Below are 18,895 nucleotides of genomic sequence, written 5' to 3' on the forward strand. Positions count from 1 at the left end.
ACTGCAAACAGATGCCAGCTCCCGGCCACATTGACCATTTGTGCTTCCTTCTCTGAGAGTCACGGAGTGAAAGGAAATGATAGTAAAGAAGCTCAGAGGGGCTCCTGGCTGTCTCAGTCGGTTAAGCCTCTGACTCTTGGTTTTAGCTCAGGTCGTGATCTCGGGGTCGTGGGATCGAGCCCCGTGTCAGGCTCTTCACGTCAGCGTGGAGTTTGCTTGTCCCTCTCCCTCTGCTCCTCTCCCTGCTCTCTTTCTCTCTCCCTCTCTCTCTAAAATAAATAAAATCTTAAAAAAAAAGCCGGAGAACATTTCTTAGCCTTACTGCATCAGGAGACTGCTGCCCCGAACATTAGCCTAGCATCTCACAAGATTTCACACCGTTAAGGGTGAGCCAGATAAATTGGAGAGGCCAGAGGACACACACACACACACACACACACACACACACACACCCCAAAACAACTGGTCCAATGGGCAAGAGTTGAAGGAATAAGAGCAATTTTGCTTGAACAAGAGTTCTGTGATAGAAGAATGTTATGTGGAAGGCCCATCGTGCTGTGCGAGATGGATGTGAAGTTCAAGGAGTCACAAGTGCCATTATCAGAGAAAAAAAAAAAAGGAAGTGAGCTGTTTTAGAAAGTCACTGGAGTGGCTGGAATAACCACTTAACCGGATTTTTGTTGTTTTTGGTTTGAGGATAAAATAGTAGATGCTAGTTGAACTTCCCTTCTGTTGAGATTTGCGGTTAGCCGGTAATCACGCCCCCGCCACTTCCTGGTTCTCAACTTAATAGTGGAAATGAAAATGTAAGTTCTACTTGTGTTCTGCTCAGGCTAGATTGCAGAGTGCAGCTTGAACCCAAGATCAAAATAGGCATTCTACAGCTACCCATCACTCCGTAACCCTGACTTTGGGGCCAGCCTGTAGGAGAAACTGGGGCACCCACCCTGCCGGCCACAGAGGGAACATATACCTGCCTCACTCTCTTCTGGGTCTGCTAGAGAAAAGCCAGAGGGTTCCAGACTGGCCTCTAAACACCAGAACAGGTGGGTCCGACCCCAGGTGAGACAAGGGCTCAAATTCGAGGCAAGTCACAGAGACAGAGAAAGGAGGAGAAACAAGGTCAAGAAAGAAGCTGAGCCATACTTGACCCAAATGTCACCATATAACTATTTCGGACATCTGACGCTTACAGTGCTGCTTGTGTGTCAGGGACCCTTCTAGGGACTTCACATGATCTGATTTATCTCACTGTATTATCTCATTTAATCCTTACAACAACCCTATGGAGTGTTACTGTTACCATCTCTGTTTTATGTGTAAGAAACCCAAGGAACAGAGAAGTTGAGTAATGTGCCTCAGACCCAACTAGTAAGTGGTTGAGCTGAGCTTCAAACGCAGGCCCGTCTGACTCTGCATTGGAGCTCCTGCCAAGACAGAAGGAAAAGCGGAAGCTTCATTCACTGTGCTTTTCCAAGAGGAGGCAGGTTTTGGCAGGAGTCCGAGGCCCTGGGCACAGGACTCCGTAACAGAAGGAGATTCACAGCCAGATCTTCTCCCCGGACCCTAAGGACAGGTCCCGCAGTATCACCCTCCAGGGCAGGGTCTGTGTCGGACGGGGAGGGGTCAGACGTCTGCCGCCTCGGGTAACTCCTCCAGCCTTAGTTCCTCCATCTGTAAGGCGGAGGGAAAAACATCTGCAGTCCGTTTTATCCCCGGTCAAAAGTTAGGCAGTGTCCGATCCCACCTAGACATCGACCTTGACCATCATTCCCTCTTACCGGAGACATCTTCAGCTGCAACCCTTGTGCTTCTCTCACTCTTAATGGTGCACTGTCACCACCCGACCCCCCATTTCTGCCCCTGCCACTGAAGGTTTTGTGAGTGGTGGCTTGGAAGAGGAAAGTCTTCTCACCTTGTTCCCTGAAGTTTCCAATGCAGGAGAATCCCCCAAAGGGTCTGGAGGGGGAGTTGACAGAAGCGAAGAACACCCCAGGAAGAGCAGAGTGTTTGAACTTGGGGCTCTCGCCCGCACATCTCACTTCCTACTAGAGTGGCTTCACTGTGTGTCCCTGTGTATTCCCTTTGGTCCTGGATTTTTACCAGAGAGGTTCCTCTACTGGGGAGAATGTGGGGGCTTTCCCTGGAGGAGCAGCACCTACCTCGTTGTGGTGGGTCAGGAACACATGAGGTCTTGGGAGCAGAAGGTCTGGTGCACAGTCTCTGGTCATCGGACGCCTAAAGGCTGGGAGTCAGATTTCACAGACGCTCCCTGACCCAGCCGAGCTCTCTGCGAGCATCAGGTCATGAGAGATCAGCCGCCTTCTCGTGGCTCGGGTGGGGGCCCAGGCTCCCTTGCACCCCAAGACTGAGAGCTGACTGTGCATCCTTCTCAGGGGTGCAGGTAGCACGTAGATAATCTTCTGAGCAGAGGAGCCCTCGAGGCTCATTTGCTTCTCCCTCAAAAACCTTCCTAGGCTACCACAGATCCCATTTGATAGCTCAAGTTAGCTGCACAGTTAAACCCAAAGCAGCCTGTTTATGAATATGAGATGCCAAGTTTCCCTGCAAAACATAGCAAAGTAACAGATGCTTTAGAGCAATAAACAAACTGAAATATAGCTTTTCTTTGCTCTCTCCAATACTAATAGGCAGAAAACCTTTCTTGGCAAGTATAACTTGGGGAGGGGTGCTGTAAGGTACGGGGGTGCTCACATCACTCCGTTAGACAGGGGGCCTGGATGACCCACCTTTGGAGATCCACGTTTGGCCCTGACCTTGGTGGCTGGGGGTCCCTTGTATGTAGCCCAGGGCCGGTGCCAGCCTGCTGCAGAAGAGACAGAGGCACCCACTCCTGGTGAGCCCGGCTGCATGTGGTGAATCACAGCGTGGTGAACCAGATGGAGACTGGATTTCCCACTGCTCCCCCCCCGCCCCCCCGCCGGCTGGGCACCGTTGGGCAAGAAGGCTCTCGCACAGCGTAAAGTAGTGGGCCTGGTGCAGGTACGTTCACACCGTCCAGAAAGTGTCTTCTGTTTTCGTGGATTTAAAACAAACAGGCTCAAGACCCCAAGGAGACACTTCTCTGTCTTCTGTGCTGGTTCATAACCTCACATTGTAAAGCTGTTAGTGTGATCACTGAATCCACTTTGGAATTCTGAGTCGCAGACTTCATCAGAGTCCCCAGCGTTTCTGAGCATTTGTTTTTGTGTGTCTTGTAGCCTCCCACACCCATTCGCCAGGGGTCATTTCAGAACTTTCTAGTTGCTTGAAGTCTTCTGCCGCACCTTTACCATTTACCAGACCTTCAGCAGATGACCTTGCTCCCTTGCAGCCTTCCACCTCCCGCCCACCTGTTTCCACGCACGTGCGCCCAGAGCAGGTCCCGTCTGCTCACCACCCGCACGTACTGCAGGCGTGGCCTCGGAAGGGCAAAGTGCTGGCGAGTTCTCAGCCCCGGAGACCACATCCATCAATAACAGACGGAGGCTCGGTGGATAGATACTCCAGCGTTCTTGTTCTTCCGTTGGGATGACTCTGTGGTGTGTTCCGTACAGTCTCCCAGAGCTCCCAGCAGGATCGCATGGCCGTTGCCCACAGTGTTACTGGCTCGATAACACTTCTGTTGCTGGTCTTTCTGTCCTCACCTCCTTTTCCTGTTCTCTGGTGTCGCCTAATATCACATTCCAGTAAGTTGATACCTTATTGCAGTGTCACCTTTCTTGCGCTCAGATCCTTGTCTCCGTGACGCTTTCTGGGGGGGGAAATCAAACCTAGACACTCCGTAACGCCATCGCTGGTCTTCTTTCTCATTCAGAGCTGACCAGCTGACCCCTGCTCTTACACTCCTTTCCTTCTGAGACCGCCCATGATCTCATAAACACCAGGGCTACTTTGTCAAGAACTTCTTTGGCTTGGTTACAGCATTAGACACTGCGGACCATCTTGGTCCTTCTGGAAACTATATTATGCCTTGACTTCCACTTGACCAGGGAGTTAGTTAAATTACAGACATACCCAAATAAATACTGGCTAGACCAAGATAGAAATTGATACATCTCTTACTGACCAGTGTGGGGAGATATTCCAGGGCCAGCACAATGAGGATCTAGTCCACACCATCATCCAGGGACCCACACCCCTTCTGCCTTGTTGCTCCTCTATCCCTGGAGTGTTGTTCTTACCCCGTAGTCCAGGGTGGCTCAGCAGGAAGCAAGGTGCAGGTATGGGTGTAGGGGTGCAGTATGGGCACACATCTGCTCACATCTGGTTGGCTTAGACACAGTGGCCACACTGAGCTGCAAAGGAAGCTGTGAAGTGTAGTCTTTCCCTTGGCAGGTCCATGTGCAGCTGAAACGAGAGGCTCGAGTACTGTGGGGACAGGGGTAATAGGCTTTAGGGGGCAACCAGCAGTCACATGTTTCTGGTTCTGCTCTTCTCTCATCCTGTTCTTCAAAGTCCTCTGCCTGGATCTCCTTCCTGTGCCAGCCCACCAAGCTCTTGTGCTTATCGTGGTTCTCTCATCGCTCATAGTCTGTTTCTGGAGGAGCACCTCCAGGCTGTACCCCCCAGATCCAACCTTCCAGATCCCACCTTCCAGATCCCTTCTCTCTTGGCCTCAGTTTCCCAGTGCCTGTAATGATCTGTAATCACTGTAATCCCAGTGCCTGTAATCACTGTAAATGATCTCGTCCGTATCCCAACCTCAGTCATCCAAAACCTGAGCTGATGAGTGCCTTCTCCTGCCCCTTACCCTATTGAGCCTCTCGTATCCCCTGACTTGGCGAGTGTCAGTTTTCCTCCCTTTGCCCTTTGAGTCAGAAGCCAGAGAGTCACTGTAGACTAGACTTTCCACACACTCATCTCATGCTCCCTCTCCGATCACATGGTGACTTCAAGCCTTCCTCATTCCTACTGTATCAAGTTTGCACACGTCTCCTTCCCTCCAAGGTCTGCCCCTTCCACACTGTCATCAGGGGGTGCATTTTGGATGTCTTGAGCCATCATCACACTCTACATATGATTTTTTTTTGGTCTACATGGTGGTTTTCTAAAAGTCATTAGATGTCAGCATCTAAATACTGAGCTAGTCACATGAAACTCACATTTCCATACTCAAGCCTGCACAGCAGCAATTCCTACAGCTGAGGAGTAGCTGCCTTATTAAGGTGGGACATAGGCTCTCCAGTTCCCCGAGAATCAACTCAATGGGCTTCTTATATATGTCATCTGTCTGGCCCCTGTAGGCATTTTTCGGCCCCATTCTGAATTATGAATCTGATTGTGGTACAGTCATGCTATCACTCCTACAGTGGCTACCCGTCACCTACCACATGAAGGTCAGACTCCAAAGGATGCCATGAAGGGCACCCCTGTGTTTGACCCCTACCTGAATTTTCCACCCACTGCATCATACTCACCTTTCATTCCTGCCATCCTGAGCCCTCTCGCCCTAGAATGCCGCATGCTCGCTCACACACACTGCTTGCATTTGATGCTTTCCCTTCCCTTGCCCATTGGGCACATTCTTATTTTTCAAGTTAGCCATCTTCTGTATGAGAAGCCTTCTCACTCTTTCACCCTCTGGAATAGAGTTACATGTCACCTCCTCACTTGCCTTCATTGCACATTCAGTGTGTGTTAACCTTCAGCATTTCTTCTTTTTCTGTAGCTGTTTGTCTCCTTAGCTAGATTATGAGCCCTTCATTCAGGCCAAATATTTGCTCTCAGCACCAAGGACAGCACCAGACACCAGGAAGTGAGCTTCTCAGTGTCTGTTGAAGGAAGGAGTTGAAACTGTAATAACCATTGCATCATGAAAATTGAGATCAACCTATCTTCCTTTACACTCTAGACACACATAGATGTGTCTACCTGAAATACAATACAAAGACAATATACAAATATGAAACAGTCACGAAATACAAATAACAACACGAATCGAAAAACCTGGAGACAGACTCACACACACGCATTTCTGAAAATAGACAAAGGAGGAAGCGCAGAGAACAATGAAAGCTTCTGCCTTAAAAATTTGGGTGATAAATTTACAACCCAAATCAAACATAGTGTCAATGATAACAAGTAGAAAGGGAGGCTGAGCAGAACATTATTACATTGTTTGCATGCAGGGCACTGCACTAACATTTTATATACATTTTATTTAATCCTCACAGAAGCCCTGGAAGAAATTGTATTTGTCAGGGTTCTCCAGAGAAACAGAACCAATAGGATATATATAGATTATATATAAGAGGAGATTTATTATAGGAATTGGCTCACGCGGTTATGGAGGCTGAGAAGTTCCACAATCTGCTGTCTGCAAAATGGAGAACCAGGGAAGCTGGTGATAAATTCCGTCCGAGTCTGAAGGCCTGAGAACCAGGAGCCCCAAGGTCAGAAGGCAGGAAAAGCTGGACTCTCCCAGTTCAAGAACAGAAAGCGAATTGACCCTTCCTTTACCTTTTTATTCCAGATCAGAGGATGCAGATCTCTTTACTCAGGATTTACTCTGTATTCAAACGCTAATCTCCTCCAGAAGCACCCTCACGGACACCCCCAGAAATACTGTCTAACCAGCTAGTTGGGCCTCCTGCACCCCAGGCAAACTGACACATAACACTGTGCATCTCAGAAATACACTACTTTCTCCATTTCCTGTGTGTGGAGACTGAGTCTGAGAGCTGTTGTGACTTGCTCCTTGTGCCTCGACCTTGAAGTGGGAGACACTGGACCGTCCAGGCCCGAATGTTTACTACACTGAAACATTCTCCTTGGGGTCATGCTTTACACATTCAACAGGTTTTTTGGTTTTTGTTTTGTTTTTTGGTTTTTGTTTTTACCACCACAACTAAGGAGGTGAGGTTAAGACCTGGGATTTGGGAATTGCCTACAACCTTTTCCTGGGAAATAATGGACTTTTTAAAAATTAAGTTTTTATTTTTAATTCCAGTGTAGTTCACATACCGTGTTATGTTAAGTTTCCGGAGTACAGTATAGTGATTCAGCACTTGCGTACATCATCCAGTGCTCATCTCAGCAAGACCTCTCCTTAATCCCCCTCATCTGTTTCACCCATCTCCCCCCGCCCCCCACCGCCCCTCTGGCCACCATCAGTTTGTTCTCTGTGGTTAAGAGTCTGCTTCTTGGGGGTGTGGGGGGAAGTCTGTTTCTTGGTTTGTCTCTCTTTTTCCTTTGCTCATTTGTTTAATTAAATTCCATGTGTGAGTGAAATCATGATATTTGTCTTTCTCTGACTGATTTCACTTAGCATTATACTCTAGCTCCATCCATGCGTTAGGTCCTGCAAATGGCAATATTTTCTTCTTTATGGCAGACTGATATTCTGTTGTATATCTGTAGTGCATCTTCTTTATCCACTCGTCTGCTGATTGACACTTGGGCTGGTTCCATAATACGGCTATTGGAAATAATGCTGCTATAAACATAGGGGTGCATGTGTCCCTTCGAGTTGTGTTTTTGTATTTGGGGGGGGGGAGGTACCCAGGAGTGCAAATGCTAGATAGGATGGTAGTTCCATTTTTAACTTTTTGAGGCACCTCCACACTGTCTTCCCTAGTGGCTACACCAGTTTGCATTCCCACCAATAGTGCAGGAGAGTTATTTTTTCTCCACATCCTCACCAACACTTCCTGTTTCTTGAATTTTTGATTCTAGTCACTCTGACAGGTATGAGGTGATATCTCATTGTGGTTTTGATTTGCATTTCCGTGATGATAAGGGATGACGAGCATCTTTTCATGTGTCTGTTGGCCATCTATATGTCTTCTTTGAAGAAATGTTCATGTCTTTTGCCCATTTTTATTTAATTTTTTTTAAGATTTTTTAAATTTATTTGACAGAGCCAGAGAGCACAAGTAGGAGGAATGGCAGAGGGAGAAGGAGAAGCAGGCTCCCCATTGAGCAGGGAGCCCAATGCAGGGCTGTATCCCAGGACCTTGGGATCATGATCTGAGCCAAAGGTAGCCGCTTTAACCAACTGAACTACCCAAGTGCCCCATCTTCTGCCCATTTTTAATTGGATTGTTTTTGGGTGTTGAATTGTGTCATTTTCTTTTTCTTTTTTAATATGGGGGGGCGGGGCAGAGGGAGAGGGAGAGAGAGAATCTTAAGCAGACTCCATGCCCAGTGTGGAGCCCGACATGGGGCTCCATCTCACAACCCTGAGATCAAGATCTGAGCTGAAATCGAGAGCCACCCAGATGCCCCTGTATCATTTCTTTATATATTTTGGATACTAACTCTTTATTGGTTATGTCATTTGCAAATATCTTCTCCCATTCAGTAGGTTGCTTTTTAGTTTTGTCGACTGTTACCTTTGCTGTACAGACGCTTTTTATTTTGATATAATCCCAACAGTTTATTTTTGCTTTTATTTCCCTTTGCCTCAGGAGACATACCTAGAAAAATGTTGCTGCAGCCAATGTCAGAGAAACTACTGCCTTTGCTCTCTTCTAGGATTTTTATGGTTTCATGTCTCACATTTAGGTCTTTAATCTGTTTTCAGTTTATTTTTGTGTATGGTGTAAAAAAGTGGTCAGTAAGAAAGTTTCATTCTTCTACATGTAGCTGTCCAGTTTTCCCAACAGCATTTGTTGAAGAGATTGTCTTTTTCCATTGCATATTCTTTCCTGCTTTGTTGAAGATTAATTGCCCATATAATTGTGGATTTATCTGTGGGTTTTCTGTTCTATTGATCTTCGTGTCTTTTTTTGTGCCAGTACCATACTGTTTTGATTACTGTGGATTTGTAATATAACTTGAAGTCCAGAATTGTGATGTCTCCAGCTTTGCTTTGCTTTTTCAAGATGACTTTAGCTATTTGGGGTCTTTTCTGGTTCCATACAAATTTTAGGATTGTTCTAGTTCTATGAAAAGTGCTGTTGGTATATTGATAGGGATTGCATTTACTGTGTAGATTGCTTTGGGTAGTATAGACATTTTAACAATACTTGTTCTTCCTATCCATGAGCGTGGAATGTCTTTTAATTTCTTTTGTGTCCTCTTTAATTTCTTTCATCGGTGTTTTATAGTTTTCAGAATACAGGTCTTTCACCTCTTTGGGTAGGTTTATTCATAGGTATATTATTATTTTTAGTGCAATTGCAAATGGGATTAATTTCCCTTTCTCCTGCTTCAGTATTGGTGTACAGTGCAACAGATCTCTGTAGATTGATTTTGTATTCTGTGACTTTACTGAATTCGTTTATCAGCTCTAGCAGTTTTTTGGTGGAGTCTTCTGGGTTTTCTATGTAGAGTATCATGTCATCTGCAAATAGAAGTTTTACTTCTGCCTTACCAATTTGGATACCTTTTATTTCTTTTTGTTGTCTGATTGCTGTGGCTAGGACTTCCAGTACTAGGCTGAGTAGAACTAGTGAGAGTGGACATTCTTGTCTTGTTCCTAACCTTAGGGGAAAGGCTCTCGGTTAGAAAATAATGGACTTTTGACAAAAATAGTTCTTTAAAAATAAAATAGACCAAAGAACTGCCTTTGGAGCAATGACTATTTTTAGGTTTGATTTGAAGGTGTAGCAGTTAAATGGTGGCTACCTTCTTCCATTTCAAGAATCTTGGTATTATAAGGAAAAACCCATGTCTCCCTCAAGACAATCTTGTACAATCAGAAAGGGAAAAGAAAAGCTTCTGACATCTTTCCTTTGACCTCCTTACTAATCAGAAAATTACTTTTCTAATAAGTGTGTAGAGTTAAATAATAATCACACTTATATGACAACCCATCCCTTGAATAATGTTGATATATGAGCCATCCCATTAGATAATCACAATAATAACCAGACTTTGGGGGTTTTCTAAAGGGATTTTCTTCTTAAAGGAGCTTTGCCATATTTTTTTTAATCCCTTGAAACCACTGAAATGTTTGTTTTTGTTTTTTGTTGTAGTGGACACAAAATGTTACATTAATTTCAGGAAGTGGCTTTGATTATAATGGAATCATACCTTTAAACAGTTTTCCTCATTTTTTTGTCTTGGAGATACTGAATAAGCAAATCATTTATAAGCTTAGCACAGAGGACAACGTGGTTGTTCTTTGCAACTGTTTTTTCTGGTCGTTTACAGGGTTCCTTAAAGAGAGTGCAGCTACATATATCCTACATCCTTCTCTCCATTGCACTCATGGGGACATTATCCTCCCTTCGGATCTTCTTATGCAAAAGCACATATGTCTGTCTGTTTTGTTAACTTTTTTTTTGAGGCCTTGCCGAGTACCACTGATGTAATGGTATACATTTAATTCTTAGCTATCTTTACCCCTAACTTTTAGAGTAATCCTATGAGGTAAGCACCATAATTGGCCCCATTTCACAGATGAGAAGAATGAGGCTTACAGAGGCTTACCAGTGACTTCTTGGTTAAGGAGTGATCAATTAGAAGTCATGTCAGACTCCAGAGCCTGTGGGGTTTAACCGCTAACTTAGTGTGCCTTCCTAATTTTCAAAAGCTATCACACTGACCTGTGGCATGAGAAATTCCTTCCAGTAGGTTAAGTAAAAGTTGGATTTTGTTTTCTGTTCAACTCCCCAGGCATTCAGCATCTTGCTGGAGGCGCTAGTGGGTAGAAGAAATCGCTGGTGTTTAACAGAAAAGGGCCAGGGTTTGCTGACATGTTTAGTTAATCCACAAGGAGATTGCTGATGAGGATTCTGGTTAATTAGTTGTGGAATTTTAAAAAACGAGCAGATGTGCCATGGTAAGATGCATTTTACTTCCCGAGCCCTGGGGGAAAGAACTGGGCATGTTCTGCGGCTGTGTGTACTTACATATCTTGATTGAACATTCAGCAGCATGTTTTGCAAGACTCAGGTATCCTGGCTTTGTTCCAACATGGATAATTAGATTCTGCTCTGGCTCTCCCTACAGTCTCAGGCAGCTACAAGATTAATCATAGTAACCACAGCTAACAAGCTCCTACTATGCACCAGCCAACACACTAGGAAATTTCCACACATCATCAGTCCTTCCCACAATCCTGCAGACTAACTTCTATTTTCTCCTCCGTTTAATGGGGAAATTGAGGCTCAGAGAGAGGTTAGTGACTTGCCCGAGGCTGCACATGAGTGAGTGGCAAAACGGATTCAAACTTAGACATGCCTGGCTACAAAGCCTGTATTTTTCCTCTTCTGTACTCTTCATTTGGGAAAGAAAAAAAAAAAAAAAACATTCAGGGGGTGCCTGGGTGGCTCAGTCGATTAAGCGTCAGACTCTTGATTTCCCCTCAGATCTTGATTTCAGGGTCGTGGGATCGAGCCCCTCATTGGGCTCAAACTGGGCACGGAGCCTACTGAGGATGCTCTCTCTATCCCTTTCCCCCTCCTGCTCACACCTGCTCCTCTGAAAAAAGGGGAGGGGGGATGCATTTGACCAAAAAAAAAAAAGAAAAAAAAGTCAAAGGATACAAAAAGGATATATCATGGAAAATGAGTTTCCTCCCAGCTCTTAGCCCTCCAATTTTCCTTCCTGGAGGCCCACCCTGATAGTCCTCTGTATCATCCAGTATATTCTATGCATCTACACCTTATTTTCTTTTTGAGGTTGCTGTTACAAGTTATTTGGCTAAAATGGACTATTTCTCTATACTGGATTTTCCTATTTAAAAGTAGGGAAGGGTTTCGTATGAATATCAAGCAAAGATCAGGCTGTTCTACACAGCTTTCAGGAAAAGTCACCACGAACAGCAGCAGGTCATCTATTTTTACATACAGTTAGGAGACAGAGGATACCAGAATATCATGGGGTAGCTCTGACCTTCCTTTTGACATCCAAGTACACACACTTGCACACACAGAGACCAGCAGTCATGTGTATGTAGTGCTTTCTGACTTTTTTTTATCTACCAGTTTAAAACCTGTGTGTTCTCCATGTCTTACTTTCTGAAACATTATTTATAATCACAGCATTGCATTTCATTAAATGCATATACATTTAGGTTGTTTCTAGTATTAATTTTTACCACTTTAAATGAATGTTGTGCATCCTTAAAATACATATCTGCCTGCAAATATCTTCACATTTCAACATGATAAATTCTAAAGAGTGCTTTCCATAAAATGTAAGCTTATTTTCAAAACCTAGCAGGTTTCTGTGCACCATGGGTAACACTAAATAATTCTCAATTTTGTGATAGGTCAAAATGCTGTCTTCTTTGGATTTAATTTGTGTTTCTTTGATACTTGATGAATTTTAATGTTTTTCCCATTGTATATCTTCTTTTAGGAATTGTGTTTTTTCCTCAGTTTTCTGGTGGGGTATTTTCCTTACTGATTTGTAAAACTATTTATTACAGATATTAAATATTTATCTCTTATATACAGAGCACAGTTTTTCCTTTGCATTTTATTTCCCCTTATGGTGATTTTTTTTTTTTTTTGGTCTCCCAAAACTTTGAAATTTTTATGTGGTTATATTAAAGTCTTTTTCTTTGCTTTCTTCCTTTGGTATTATGAGTATAAAACCTTCCCAGTTCTCAAGAATATATACGTATTTACTGATATTTTAATCCCTTACTCCACTGTTTTCTTTTTCACTTTGAATTACTTCATTTTGAATTCACATTGGTGTAGGTGTGAATGAGGAAACTTGATTCTATTTTTTTTCTCAATTTGCTAATTGCCCCCAACAAAGTCCCAATGCGCCATAATTTCCCAGCTGACTTAAATTAATGCCACCTTTACCATGTGCCTTTTATGTAGTTGTGCTTATTTCTGACTTCGGATTCTGCTCCTCCATTTGCCTATTCCCAAGCCAGAACCACACTGTTTTAATTACTACAGCTTTATAATATATATTGTGTGACACTGTAGTTCCCCGCCCATGATTCTTCCTTCCAGCACGATCCATTAGCTCTTATCTTTAATTTATTCATCCAAAAGAAACTTTGTAATTGTAATGTCAAATTCAATTTTTTAAGTCCTCTTGGGATTTAGATTGCTATTACATTTGATTTATAGATTAATTTGAGAAGAATGGATGTCTTTCTAATGTTATGACTTCCCATCTCTCCATTTATTAAAGTTTTAATTGAACTGTCTGTAAATTATAGAACAGTATTAAATATTAATTGTGTTAGCAGGCATCTTTGTCTTGCCTAACTTTAATGAGACTCGGAGCCTGTGGGTTACCAGCAAATAGTCACTAGAGTCAAAAGGCTTGGGTTTATAGCCAGGCTTCACCAATCAGTACCTTGGGTCTTTGGGCAGGTTACTTCTCTGTGACAAGTTTCTTTACGTGAATAATCAGGCTAATACAAATACCTACCTGGTGATACTGAGATGAGGTTTAAATGAGATAATACATGTGAAAGTACTTCGAGCCTTATCCGTCCCCGTGGCTCTCAACACATGGTAGCTGTTGGTATTATTTCATCCTTCAGTATGCCGGTGCCTGTGGGTTTGAGACCGATGTTCTTTTTTTCATGTTAAAGAGGCAGCCTTCCTGGTTTCTTAAGATTATTTTTTTCTTGATTAGTAATGGATGTTGAATTTACTAAGTGCCTTTCCGGAATCTGTTGAGATGATCATTTTTTTCCTTCTGACCTATTTCTGAGCTGAATTATGATTTCATATTAGATGTAATGATAATGGATCTCAATGGGACGTGACAGCTTTTCTTTTAATAAATTATGCTTTGGTAGGTAACTACTTGAAATCTTGACTGGTCAGGGAGCTTCTGCTTGTCAGCCTGGGGTAGGTGGGCCTGCCTGCCGGCATTCTGGCAGGTGTCTCGGCCCACTCCACCATGTGGGTGTCTGGGGGCTGCCTGGCTCAGCAGCTCCAAAAGCATAATCTCCCCTCCTCTGCCCTAACAGGAGCAGGGCAGGGGTCTGGGTTGGGCTGTAGGGTTGGGGGCAACCTCTGCAATGTAGCTGCTGCTTCTAGAGATCTCAGACACTGACTGTATGTTCTCCTGTGCCTCTCACCCCACCGGGCTCCCTGGTGCCTCCAATTCCAGAAAATTCTGTAGCAAGAATCCACTTTCTTCTCATTAGTAGCCGCCACCCCCACCCACAGCCACTTGTTCTGGCTCTCTCTTCCAATACCCCTCACACATCAGCCTCCCTTCTTCCAAAAATATGTCTCTCTTCATTGTCTGCAACCAGCTCCTCACCCTTTCTCTTAATATGTTGACTTTATATTTTTTGTTCATTCATTATCAATGTAGTGGTTACCCGAGAGGGAGTGGGGATAAGTACTGTGTTTGATCCACCATGTTAGATGGAAATTCTGTGACTTGGGCCCTTTATTGATATTAAATGACCCACTTTGTTTCATTTAATGCCTTTGCCTTGGATTCTACTTTTTCTGGTATTAATATCATGATTCCAGCTCTCTTTAGACTGGCATTTTCCTGATGTATCTGAACCTCTCCATTTTCATATAAAATGTTTCTGTCCTTGTGTCCTGGGGTGGTCTTGTAAACATAAAAATGACTAGGTTTTATTTTAGAATGAGAAATCTTTATTGTCATTTTAAAAAATTAGGGTGTTTAGCTTATTTTCAGTAATTTTTAATATTACCACAGTCATTCCTACTCGTACCCTTCTGTCATCTTGCTCTACAATTTTGGTTATTTTTCCCCTGGCTTTCCTTTCCCATCTCCTTTGTTATATGAGCTGCATTTTCTTTGCTGCTTTATTTTCCAGTGTTTTGGAAGATACATGTCCTGTTTTTAATTGTTCGTTACACTCTGCTCCAATAGAGCAAATGAGTAGGCAGTGCCCTTTGGGAAAGTGCCTCATATACTTTCACACTCTGCCACCCTCCCCTTCTTCCTCTGTCACCAACTTCTTTGATAATTTAATCTGGGATGTTGGGTTTGATTTATCAAATTAACTAATTTTTAACTTTATTGATTAATTTCTTAAAGGAAAATCATGATATTAGAAGCAGAATTTGTTAGCTATCTGGACTTCCCGCTTGTTTGATCCCAATCCTTGCCCTTTTATGCACAACTTCCCCGTTCTTGAATTCTTTCTCACCATCACGGAGGTCATTGCTTTCATTTTCAAGGAACTTTTTGGGGAGAGAGGTGGAATGCTTTTAAAGCTGTTGCACTTCTTGTAATGCTTTTTTTTTTTTTTTTTTTTTTTTTTGCCTTCACAAGCAAATTGGCTAAGTACTGAAAGTCACAAGGTTTTTTTCTGCAAAACTCTATAGATAATAATCTGTGTTTTTCTAGCATTAGATGCTGCTGCAAAGTCCTTGTCTGGCTTGAATTTGTAGAAAACCCATTTTGTTTGCTTTATCCCTTTTGGGTACCTATAATACTTTAAAAAAAACTTTTGCACTCTTTGTATAATTGCTTGTCCTGATGTGGGCCTGTATAGATAGATGATGGCGCATGGATGGGCGGGTGGGTGGGTGGGATGGATGGATGGATAGATACGTTTCTGGATGTGGGTTTTATTTCGTTAAGACTAAGCTGGCCTTTGATCTGCCCACACAGCCATCTTTTATCTTCATAAATATCTCTTTAATGAAATCTTGGCCTATCACCCTGTCCAGTTTGTTTCAGATTTCCTCTTCAATAACATTGCAGACCGTGCATTGCCTGTGACAATTCTGTCTTCCATGTTGCCTCCTCCCTCATCAGTTCAATCTTGTGGACCGTTCCTTGAGAAGCCCAAGATCAGACTCAAGTGTGTTCTGATTTTAATTTTCTGTCATTAGTTCTGTTCTTTCCTGCTACCAGTGTCATTTGTGGATACATTTTTAGCTTCTCTGCAGTACCATCTTACCTCATCCATGCCTAGTTTTTTCTTATCCTGTTGTCTTCTGTCTTCCTTGGTCTTCTCACCCAAGCCTATGCTCACCTCTTGTCCTTCTGCTCAAATGTCCCCTCCAGGGTTTCTCTGGCCACTCAGTTCCCTTGTTCTGCTTGCTCTCCTTTTCTCCTTCACCCCACATTGTAATTCTACATTTATTTGTCATCTCTTCCACCAGACCAGAGGCTTCACGCTACCTCTGTTTTATTTAGAGCCATGCCTCAGCACCTGGCACAATGGCTAGCAAACAGTAGGCACTTAATCATTGTTTGTTGAATGAGTGTAGGTCCACATCACTTCAGGCCTGCCAGCATTGCTTTAGCAGAGCCAGAGGTCCCAGGCTTCAGTCATCAAAGGATCTCCTTTCTGCCAGATTCATGTGCCATGTTTACTATTACTTAATGTCCGTCTTTAGATCAGTTCACATTTTCTGCGTTCACCGTGTAGTTAAACCCAACCCTCAGCAGTGAAATCTGTGAAATGAAGGTGATGTCCTAGTTCCAGTTTTCTAAAGTACATTAAAGTAAACACATGACTAGCTGATGTAAGCTCCGTCCACGAATCGCTCGCACGCGGTGGATGAGCACTGACTGCACTTGGGGAAGCCCTTTCTATAGACAAGCTTGGCCTTCTGGGTTTCCTCAGGGAGCGCGGTCTTCTCAGTCTGGGCGCTGATTCCTTCCCATGTCCTCCATTCAAGCCAGCTTGAGTCATTGGTTTTTGGCTGCCTGTAACAGGATGGCACAGGGACAAGGACCAAAGATACCACAGTCAGCAGGGACGACACCATCCTTTCCTGATGGGGTTTGCAGACTGGGGAGAAAGGCATTAGATACACAACCAGATAAGCAAGATGACGACAGATCCTGCTTAGAGCTTTGCAGGAAATAAACCATGGGGTGTAGAGAGTGATATCCAAGAGTGGTGACAGGTAAACAGAGACCAGAAGAGAAAAGGACTGAGCCATGGGAGGACCAGGAAAAGTGTCCCAGGTAGGAAGAAGAGCAAAGGCCTGGAGACAGGAAAAGGTAGGACTGGGGATTCAAGAGCATCTGCTAGCTCATCATGCAGGGGCATCCTGAACACTTTCCTGATCTGAAATGCAGAGCTGGACTGTCTACACCATAGCCTGGACAAGAATCCAGGTTTGTACAGTTTGGGCAGGCCTTGGACCCTGCAGAAGTATTATTGACTCAATAATCATACATGTGGCGTTGGGCACAGCAGAGGCCTGGATGATGTGTGTGTGAGCAGCGGTCTTCCCAGCAGCCCTGTCCATGGCTTTCCTTGCTCCCTGATCAGAAAGCCAGCCTCTGCTAACCCTTTGCAACCATGGAGCTCACTGTGTTCTGGAACACTTGCATGTGCAGAAGACAAGATGGAAAGGACTCCCTGTCCTGGGCTAATTCCTCCCTGCATGGGAGGGGAGAAGGGTGGTGGGGTTGGGGGTGGGGGGTGACTTCAACAGCTGCAGTTGAGTCACCTCCCACTAGGGGGCACTGTGATGCTGCAGGAAATGGGGCAGCCTTGCAGCTCCTCCCTGCAAAACTTAGTAGCCCCAGGGACTCCAGAGAGTGAGATTGTAAAGCTTGGTGTTTAAAAAATAACATAAACTCACTGACTCACCCGATCATGGGCTGGGGAGTTTGCAGATGCCTGGGGAGCATTTGGAACTCCTTCAGGAGGGCCTGACAGGTCCTTAGAATGGATCTGGGCACAGGTGGAGGGTACAGCTTCTATGGACACTGCAGGCGGGGAACACTGGGAGATGGAGATGGGGACACTGACTTCAGAAGGCCACTGGGCTGACACCTCCAGCCTCAGCCTGGGGTTGGTCATTGTGGAAAACCTTACGTGTTTGGCAGCAGGACAGTGAGGACATTGTATCCGAATGGCTTCTTTAGTTCTCTCTGGAGTATGATGTGAGCTCAGCAGCCGAAAGGGGCAGGAAAGAGCAGGCTTTGATCATTGGCAGTTGGTGGAAAAGGTCTGAACTAGTCGTCGTGCAGAGTGGGAGAGTGGCTTGGTCAGAGGAATGGAATTGCCCCCTTTGCCGAGGCCCCCTTGTGTTGGCAGTCGGGCATTTGTAGAGGAGCCCGTCTGCCGGCTTCACTTGCCCTTCAGGGGTGCTCTGGCCTCCCCCTACCTGCCCTTCCTCTATCTCCTTTCACAGAGATTGTCTTTGGGAGACTCTGAGGGGGTGAAGATCTAAGCTGCCACTTGGTATCATCACTGGTAGCCGTGGTCCCACTTGGTGGCCCCCAGGTGCTGTCTGGCTTCCTGGATGCTGGTGTCCCTGGGGAGGGTCACACGAGAGCAAGCTGGCTCGGAACGGATACTAGAAGCCGGTGCCTCCCTCGAGAAAGGTGCAGAGCTGCTCCCTGCAGCTCTGACCATGGATGAGGAAGCCGTGCCCGCCGTCAGAAGAGACAGTGTGGGAGGTTACCAGTTGGATTGCTTATGGATTAGGTGTGGGAGCTGCTGGGGCAACTGGGGGATAGTGGGGGTCATTGAATGAGACATGAGGAGGGAAACGGTAAGTGGAGGGAAAATCACTTAAATATGTATGGAGAAGACGACCAAAAGATGTTCCCAAAGCCAAGAAAAAACACATTTCTCACGAAGTAGGGAGTGGGCGCGTCTGATGCCATGGGGAAGTGTGACAAGACCAGGACAGAACTGGGATTGCTGTTTGGGGGTGTCCTCAGCAAGCGCTGCTTCACAGGGTGACGGGGTGGGTGGCAGATGGGACAAGTTGGGGATGCATGTGAGGAGAGCAAGTGGAGCCACCGAGCTTTATTTCAAGAACTTGGGGGAGGTATATAGGACTGTGGCAGGAGAGGGTGAAGGGACGGACAGTTAGCTTTTTAAAAAATCAAAGACTTGAACTCTACAGCATGGTGACTACAGTTAATCATATGGTATATTTGAAAGTTGCTAAGAGACTAGATCTTAGAAGTTCTCATCAGGAGAAAAAAAATGTCACTGTGTAGTGATGGATGTTAACTAGACTTCTTGTGATCATTTTGCGATATGTACACATAGCGAATCACGTTGCACACTTGAAACAAATGTTATATGTTCATTACATCT

At 44.6% G+C, this 18,895-nt stretch overlaps 1 protein-coding gene across 1 annotated transcript in view; it reads left to right on the top strand.

Annotated features, from left to right (window-relative positions):
- Positions 1 to 18,895, top strand: part of HS3ST2 (heparan sulfate-glucosamine 3-sulfotransferase 2) — an 85,400-nt gene that overhangs the window by 54,689 nt on the left and 11,816 nt on the right. The gene's annotated exons all lie outside the window — the stretch shown is intronic.

The sequence above is a fragment of the Ursus arctos genome, unplaced genomic scaffold, assembly GCF_023065955.2.
Source record: "Ursus arctos isolate Adak ecotype North America unplaced genomic scaffold, UrsArc2.0 scaffold_2, whole genome shotgun sequence".
In the NCBI taxonomy this organism is placed as follows: Eukaryota; Metazoa; Chordata; class Mammalia; order Carnivora; family Ursidae; genus Ursus; species Ursus arctos.